This window comes from Parus major, chromosome 5 (genome assembly GCF_001522545.3).
Source record: "Parus major isolate Abel chromosome 5, Parus_major1.1, whole genome shotgun sequence".
In the NCBI taxonomy this organism is placed as follows: Eukaryota; Metazoa; Chordata; class Aves; order Passeriformes; family Paridae; genus Parus; species Parus major.
Genome location: NC_031774.1, coordinates 9,683,673 through 9,693,876, shown reverse-complemented (window position 1 = coordinate 9,693,876; position 10,204 = coordinate 9,683,673).

Genomic DNA, 10,204 nt, shown 5'->3' with positions numbered 1-10,204 from the left:
AGGTAAAACCACATTTCCTTCTGCAATCTGCCAGGGATGTGAGCCCTGCTTTGCCTGGCTGCCCCCAAGAATCCCAGTGAAAAGACAAAATAACTCCAAGGGCTGCTCTCCTGCACCTTCTGTCCACACCCAGGGCTTGAGGGGGAAAAGGGGGAAGAGAAGGAAGGATTCAGTCTGGATTCAAGTTTTATTTCTGTTTTGCTAACACAGAATTGGAAGGCATGGCCTGGTGCAAAATTCAGTGTTTCTGCCATGGCTGGAAACAGATCTTATAATTCCTAATACAAACTGGTTAAAGCTAAACTGGGCTAAGAAAAATGTGCAGATATTCTCTTTCAAGCAAGTTTTGGAATTATTTTGGAACTAAATCACTGTTTCATTATCAATTTCTTAAATCCCTTTACACCCAGCATTTGCACTGAAAATACTTGTGATGAACAGAGTCAAAATGCACAATACACGGTAAACCTTGATGAGCAACAACAGTGGCTGGAATAATCCAGAAATAACTATGGCAGATTTACTCCTTAAATCACTGTTCTCATCACCTACCATGGCTGAGTGAAGCTGCTAATCTTTCTGTGTTTCTAAAGGAGAATATTTATTATCTGCAGTGATAATTAGTCATTTGGTTGTCTTTTAAGAAAAACAGAATCAAAGCAGCCAGTTCTGCCCAGCAGCAAATTATAAAAGAGGAACTCTTTGTAGTGCACTTCTCAAAGCCAACAGTGGTCAAGTTTATTTTTCTTTTTATTTCCTTAAAGAGGAAAATTTCAATGAAAACACACCTCTAATAGATTTTACTACAAATTCTGTTAAACTCTCCACTGTGAAAAATTTGCAGCCATAATCACGGAGCATTTTGTTGTTCTGGGGATGAAAATCAACCTTGTACAAATTGTCTGGGAAATGTGGGGTTCTCCAAACTGCCAAGGGAATCCAACACCTCCAATAAAAATTGTTTGCTGTCACCTCAGGATTATCATGGGCTGATGCAGTGACACAATGCTGCTCACCCCAGCTTTTAAATAAAAAATAAAAAATAAAAAAAGCTTTCTATACAAATGAACCAATTCATTTGTCTGATTTTTTCCATTCTTCCCCAATTATCATTCCATACACCTTTATCCCCTTGTGCAAAGACACAAGGATGGGGGAAAGAGGACACACAGACAAATTTTTTTTTTAAAAAAAAATTATGTTTTACCAGGAAGAATTTGGTACTTGGCAAATGGGAATAAATAAACAAATAAATAAATGGAAAAATCAGATTCACAAAAATAACTTTTTTTTTCTTTCTTTCAGCACTGAATAATTTTATCCTCCCATGCAAAATTAGTTTAAAAGCGATAAGTTAATTTTTTTTTTAATTGATGTTATACCAAACTCTTTATTTTCTGTGTTTTGACAAACACTAAAAGCCCCTATGCTTTGCAGTTTTTAATCCCAGGAGATTCCTGAGTGCTTTACAGGCTGCTGCTTTCCATTCTTGTTTGCTATAAATTAATAAATGAAGGAAGCAGGAAGGAAGCTGATAGCAGGAACAATTTCTATCATTAATTGTTGCAATAAAGGAATACTCTGGATTTTAAGCTATAAGACAAGGGAAAGGAGAACCCTCTGTGTTCTGTTTGTACCCCATGGGTACCAACATAAATCATGACCTCACTGCAAATTTGAAAATATTTCACTTTGTTTATTTAATCATAAATCAGGAGTAACATTATTGTTTTGAACCATCAAGGAATCAGACAAAAGTTTTGTAGGAATTACCCAAGGACAGAAAACTTTCATACAAATCACTCACCTCCACTAATGAGTTCTCCAGATTTAACAGAGGGTGGTTCTCCTGCACACCAGCCCTGAAGTCTTTGCTGGAAAATGCTGAAATCCTCTTTGAAAGTGGCTTTTCTTGGAGGAAAAATGAATTTACCATGCAACACTTACCCAGGCAGGTCTACACATGGAAATGGAACTCACATGAGGAGGAGAATATCAGTTGCTATTTGCCCCAACAATTTGCCTTATGTTCCCTGCAGACATTAATACAATACAATACAATATTAATATAATATAATACAATATTAATATAATATAATACAATATTAATATAATATAATACAATATTAATACAATATAATACAATATTAATACAATATAATACAATATAATACAATATAATATAATACAATATAATATAATACAATACAATACAATATAATATAATATAATACAATATAAATATAATATAATACAATATTAATATAATATTAATATAATATTACATTTATATTATATTTATATTTATATTATATTTATATTATATTATATTATTACTGAGAAACACACCACAAGTTTATAATGCTGAGCAGCATGCTCAGTGTTTTATAGATTATTTATTGATATTTAGTAGTAGTATTATTATCAGTACTATTACTATTATTTTGTTTATTATTTTGTTTATTATTTCGTTCTTTATTATTATTATTAGTCTATTTATATAGACCTGAGAAACACACCACAAGTTTATAATGTTGAGCAGCATGCTCAGTGTTTTATAGATTTATTGATATTTAGTAGTAGTAGCAGTATCAGTACTATTATTATTATTTTGTTTATTATTTTGTTTATTATTTCGTTGTTTGTTATTATTACTATTATTATATGTCTATTTATATGGACCTGAGGAACACACCACAAGTTTTTGATGTTGAGCAGCATGCTCAGTTTTTTTTAGATTATTGATATTTATTAGTAGCAGTAGTATTATCAGTACTATTATTATTATTTTGTTTATTATTTTGTTTATTCTTATTTTTTTACTATTATTTAGATTATTATTATTATTCATATTTTATTATTATTGTTGTTGTTATTATTATTATTATTAGTCTATTTATATAGTCCTGAGAAACACAGCACAAGTTTTTGATGTTGAGCAGCATGCTCAGTGTTTTATAGATTATTTATTGATATTTAGTAGTAGTAGTATCAGTACTATTATTATTATTATTATTAATGTCTATTTATATGGACCTGAGGAACACACCACAAGTTTTTGATGTTGAGCAGCATGCTCAGTGTTTTTTAGATTATTTATTGATATTTAGTAGTAGCAGTAGTATTATCAGTACTATTATTATTATTATTTTGTTTATTATTATTATTTTGTTTATTTTTATTATTATTTTGTTTATTATTATTATTATTGTTGTTGTTGTTGTTGTTGTTGTTGTTGTTGTTATTTTTATGTTTCATGTTTTCTGTTGCTGGATTCAAAGCTTTTAACCAAGAACTGATTTCCAGTGCCGATGCAAAGGAACAAAAAGCAATTTTTGTTCTTTCACATGTAGTCCTCACTCACAACTGAAAGCATCAAAATCCATCATGAAACTTCAGCCAGGCCGTTTTAGATGTCCTAAAAAAGGAGATAAAGAGATAAGGAGATAAAGAGAGCAGATCCAGGATCTGCAGTTCTGTTCCAAGCTCCTGCCCAGTCCAGGTGAACAAACAGATCTCAAAGAAGTGCTCTGAAATGTTCAGGTATCACCTCTCACACTGCAGGGAGGAGGAAATAAATCCCTTTTCTCCAGGGGTGAAGATCCCTGGAAGGGCAGAGCACACAGAACAAAGTGCACAATGGCAAAAGTGTTCAAAGGAGCACTTGGGGCAATAAAAACCCAAAGAAACCCCCCAAGAAGCTGTTTCCCAGAACATTTGGTCTTTAATTCAGGATTTTGGATGTGCATCAAGATCTGAGTCTTCTCCTGTGTAAAAAATAAAAGGAGCTCGATTTTAATGGAAAACTCACTGAGCTCTTTTTCACCCTGCAACGCTCAAGAGTTGATGCAGCAGCCAAAAGTAACTGGGAACCAAGAATTAAAAGGAACAGCAGCTGTTGGCCTTTGCCCACTTCTCACTGCAGCTCCATTTTTCCATTTCCAGGATATGAGAGTGATAAATACTCATATATACTCATATATAGATATAAGTTACTCACATCTGTGATGGGCAATTTTCCTTTTGCAGCAAAGTCTTCTCCCAGACAGAGATTTTGCCTTTTAAAGCAAGCAAGACTAAAACCAAACAAGGTGAAGAAGTCAACAAATGCAGAGAGAACAATGAGATATCAGCCAAGGCTGCCCTTGGATGGAGTCCAGCCTTAAAATGATTAATTGGGAAAGGACAAATGAAGGAAAAGACAAGGAACAAAATTGTGCTTAGCTGAAGTACTTGACCTGAATATCCCAAAATGCTCTGTAAGGACAGATCAATAGTAATGATTTTCAGGTAAGATTTGGCATATGGATTAAACAAATCAGCAACACTCAGAGGAAAGTTGGTCACTTAACTCCCAGCTTATTCCCCTTGGGAATGTTTTGTGAGATGCAAAGTCTTAACAGCACAGTGGCAGCTCCTGAAGGTAAATAGAAATAAAAGATAATAAATCCAGGACATCACCTGATTTTTGGAGAGCACAGTGAACACATTTCAATGCCTGCTTTTACCATGGCTGAAGAGTTACAGCATTACAGTGCTTACAGAATACACCCAAAATATATAAAATACATAAATAAATACTCTGTCTCAGCAGCAATCCTTGCAGAGTTTTTCAGAAACAAATTAAAAATATGTGGCACCAGCCTGGCTGTGCTGTCAGTCGTGTCTGCACTTCACATCTCAGCAGGAAAGGAGAGAACTCCAGGTGGCTCCAGGTATCCCAGCACAGCTGTGGGACATGGAGCTGGAAAAAGAGATGAATGACCTGAGAAACCAGCTTAGAACTCCAGGAGAAGAAATCCAGGGGTAATCCATGGTTTTACTCTTGATCAGCCAAGGGAGAGCAGCTTCCCCTCTCACAGGAATCTGGCCCAGGGTCTGTTTGCTCTCTTCCAGCCTCGGTCTCCAAGGTTAAATCACTTTATCCAAGGCTAAATCACTTATTTTCAGGACACACAATCAAATCGAGAGCAGGCTCAGCTGCTGGGAGATGAAGCCAGAAAGGAGGAGAGAGCAGTGGAGAAGCAGCATGTTGATAAAGATATTTATGTTGTGCCAAAACTGTAGAGAGGTGGATTTAAAACTCTTTACATTTTTATTTCCAGGCTGAAATGGAGTGGGTGTGGGTTTGTAGAAGATTTCAAGGTGCACAGTTCCCATTTGTAAAGGTGGAAATGGAGACACAGAGAAGAGAGAAAGAGGGGGGACCTGCAGAAAAGTTAAAATCAGAACTTTATCTTCTGATCCTGATGCTCCACATGAGAGTGTGGGAATCATGAGCCAAGCACCAAGAGCATTATTATATATTTAATATAACATTGATGGGGGCAGCCAGGATCCGTGAGCAAGGATGGGATATTCCCTTCAGTTAAAACAATTCAATTACAATTGAAACCCAGGCAGCAGCAGGATGCCCTGCAGTGCCACTGATGCTGCAGGAGGCATTCTGTGGGATACACACTCTGGAAAAGGCAGGACCAGGACAGGAGTGCTGTTCTGTTCCAGCTCTGCCATCAGATGGCAGAGCAGCCCCGGTTCTGCTGGAGATGGGTACAAACACCCCGGGATTGTTTTATCCATGGTTTATGGACAGTCAGTAAAAATCAGCACAAATTCATTTCCCTCTGGACTGCGAGGCAAAGCTCGTTCCAGCACAGTGAGGTGTTTAAGGCCACATCAAAAGTTTTGCTTCACAACCCTCTCAAGGCTCTGTGGAAATTCATTCCAGGCCCTTTTCACAGAAAGCTGAAGGAAAACTGAGAAATCTGCAAAGTTCTCTGGCCACAATGAGGAGCCAGATGATGAACAGCAGTGACACAGCCAGCACAGATCTTCCTGCAGGGATTTTGTCTGGTTTTGTCCTTTTTGTGTCACTCCCAGCTCTGAGGGTACAAAGGAAAGGGATTTACAAACCCTTTGTGCCCCACAGAGCAGGATTCACCCTTGGTTCCAGCACCAAAGTCACCTGGGCTCCAGCTGTGCAGAGCTCAGAATTCTCCAGCTGGATCCATTCTCCCCATAAATAAAAATATAGATATAAATTTAATTTAATATCTATTTAATATATAATAGTTCTATATTTAATATATGTATTAAATATATAATATATATAAATAAATATATATAAATAATAAATATCTATAATTATATAAATATAATTTTATATATAAATAAATATATATAAATAATAAATATCTATAATTATATAAATATAATTTTATATATAAATAAATATATATCATATAATTAAATTTATATAATTATATATATAATAAATAGAAATATATTTAATTATATTTAAATATATAAATATAATATATTATACTTGTGTAATATTATACTTATATATTTATATAAATACATTTCTATAATACAATACTTTTATATTATATAATAATTATACTTATAACATATATATTATACTTATTATATAATATATAATATATTATACTTATATATATTATACTTATATACTTATATAAATATACTTCTATAATATAATACTTAATATTATATAAGATAGTTATACTTATAACTTATATATATTATATTATATTTATATATAAAATATAATATACTTATACAATATACTTCTATAATATATAAAATATATAATATAAAATATATATAAATAATATATAAATACAATATAATATCTATTATATAAATAATAGATATAATAAATATAATATATAGCTAAATATAGAAAATTATATTTAAATATGTATTTATAATATATAGGTTTATTATTTCTTTATTATATCCAGTATATTTAATTCTATTTAATATCTATTTAATATGTAGTTTTTGACATATATTTTAACATATATTTAATATGTAGTTTTTATATATTTAATATAAATGTAATATGTATTTAATATATTTTAATATGTATTTAATATGTATTTAATATATATTTTATATAAATGTAATACGTATTTAATATATTCTAATATGTATTTAATATATATTTAATATGTATTTTATATAAATATAATATGTATTTAATATATTACAATATGTATTTAATATGTATTTAATATGTATTTAATATGTATTTAATATAAATGTAATATGTATTTAATATAGTTTAGTATGTATTTAATATATATTTAATATGTATTAAATATATATTTAATATGTATTTAATATAACTTTAACATGTATTTAATATAACTTTAACATGTATTTAATATATTTTAATATGTATTTAATATATATTAATCATGTACTTAATATATATTTAATATATAAAAATATTCCATATTTTTTTCACTTTCAAAACCAGACTCTGCAGCACCTGCTGAGTGTCACCAGCAATGAAATTGTGCTTCTTCCCTCCAGGAGCAGACACTGAGCTACAGTAAACAGCACAGCAGGACGAGCAAGGGGAAGTGGAGAACTCTTGTGTTGAAACCAAGGGGATTCCCTGTCTCTGCAAGGGCTGGTGTAGCTACAAATAATGAGGAGGAAATCAGAACCCTGCCTAAAAAACATTCTGCACTTTGAGTGTGCAAACACGACTGAAGCCTTTGAAAAAATAATTGGGAAGAGGCAAAAAGAGTGAAAGCAAGAAAAGCTAAATAGCAGAGCTACATGAAAACCCTAAAAAGCCCTTTGTTTGTTTGTAATGTGATCACTCAGCTGTGAAGCTGTCGTGGAGGTACAGCCACCCCAGCAGAGGAGAGTTAAAAGCTGAAGAAAATGCATCTGAGGCAGTTGCAGGGCTGATGTGGAGCTGCAGTGGGTGGAAAACGGAGCTGTGCCACTGAGGTCGAGCCTCTTGAGCAACTCAGCCAAGGGCTGGAGCCTCTGGGGACATCACAGAAACCACAGCGGGCTCAGACACACCAAAGGCTTTGCCTGCCATCAGCAGATGGGAGATGTTCACCCCAGCAGCTGAAAACACTGAATTCTTTACAGAAACACCGCACTGGAGCCAAGGTTTAAAGGCAGCCCTCATTTCTGACAGGGTGGCACCAGGAGATTGGCCACCACGTTTATTCCTGGCTCCAAGACACGTGAACTCAAGCAAGGCAGACACATTAATTTAAACTGGACGAGCTTTGTTCTCAGTTTGATGGAAACAGGAGACAGAATTGAGCCACCTACAAATTGTGTGTGTGCCCAAGGCTTAGTGGCCCTGGGGGCTGGCCACGAGCTGTGAGCAGCTCTCTGCTGATCCTGCAGGAGCTTTGGTAACTCTGAAAAAATGAAAAAGCCGAAAAAACAGCCAGACAACAAAGTAGACAGCAAATACCAACTCCTGCAGGAAAAACCCAGCTGGAAGACAGTGCCTAGCAGCACTTCTGTCACAGCTTTGTGCACAATGCAGCCCTTGGCATGCAGGAAAGTGCCAGCTCAAGCCCCCAGCTCACAAATCCTGCAGAATTCTCTTCTTTTGTGCCACCCTGTGCCCCCAGCTCACAAATCCTGCAGAATTCTCTTCTTTTGTGCCACCCTGTGCCCCCAGCTCACAAATCCTGCAGAATTCTCTTCTTTTGTGCCACCCTGTGCCCCCAGCTCACAAATCCTGCAGAATTCTCTTCTTTTGTGCCACCCTGTGCCCCCAGCTCACAAATCCTGCAGAATTCTCTTCTTTTGTGCCACCCTGTGCCCCCAGCTCACAAATCCTGCAGAATTCTCTTCTTTTGTGCCACCCTGTGCCCCCAGCTCACAAATCCTGCAGAATTCTCTTCTTTTGTGCCACCCTGTGCCATGTCAAGCTCCCCAGCTCCCAGCTGTGGAGAGCTTAGAATTCTCCAGCTGGATCCATATTTCCCATAAATAAAAATATGGATATAAATTTTACTTATAATTATATAATTATATAATTATACCTATAATTATATATAATTAATATATAATAAAAATAATATAATAATATAATATTATAATAAAATAAAATAATATAATAAATAAAATAAAGTTATATATTTAATATATGCATTAAATAGATATAATATGTATATATAATATATATAATAAATAGAAATATATTTAATTAGATTTAACTATATAAAATATATTATACTTCTATATTATACTTATATATTTATATAAATATACTTCTATAATATAATACTTACATATTATATAATAAGATAAATATACTTATAACTTATATATATTATATTTATTATATAATATATATTATACTTATATATAAAATATATTATACTTATATAATATTATACTTATACACTTATATAAATATACTTCTATAATACTTACATATAAGATAAATATACTTATAACTTATATATATTATGTTTATTATATAATATATATTATACTTATATATAAAATATAATATATTATACACTTATATAAATATACTTCTATAATACTTACATATTATATAAGATAAATATACTTATAACTTATATATATTATACTTATTATATAATATATATATTATATAAAATATAATATACTTTTATAATATACTTTTATAATATACTTATATAATATATATTATATAAAATATATAAATATATAAATACAATATAATATCTATTGTTTTGTGCCACCCTGTGCTGGTTTGTATCGAGTTAGCACACACCACTTTCTGCTCTGCTCCTTGCCCTAATGCAATATGGATGGGATTCCATCACTAATTCATGGATTAGGAACTCTCTGCTTTCTCTGCAGCAAGGGACAAGGGTAAAATGTGGCTTTTGGTGTCTTTAAAAGGAAAAAAAAAAGCCTCAGCACAGAAAGCTTGAGCTGGGGTGTTTGTTTGGGCAGGTGGAGGAGTGGAAATAGGGGTAGGGAAACAGCACAGCAAAATTGAGTGAGGCACATCCAGAGGGAAAGGAAAGGAAAAGGGGAAAGGGAAAAGGGGAAAGGGAAAGGGGAAAGGGAAAGGGAAAAGGGAAAAGGGAAAAAGGAAAGGAAAAGGGGAAAGGGGAAAGGGAAAAGGGAAAAGGGAGAAGGGAAAGGGAAAAGGGAAAAGGGAAAAGGGAGAAGGGAAAGGGTAAAAGGGAAAAGGGAAAAGGGGAAAGGGAAAAGGGAAAAGGGGAAAGGGAAAAGGGGAAAAGGGGAAAAGGGGAAAGGGAAAAGGAAATGGGGAAAGGGGAAAGGGAAAAGGGAAAAGGAAAAAGGGAAAGGAGAAAAGGGGAAAAGGGAAAAAGGGGAAAAGGGGAAAGAGGAAAGGGGAAAGAGAAAGGGAAAGGAAAGAGAAAGGGAGAAAGGAAGGAGA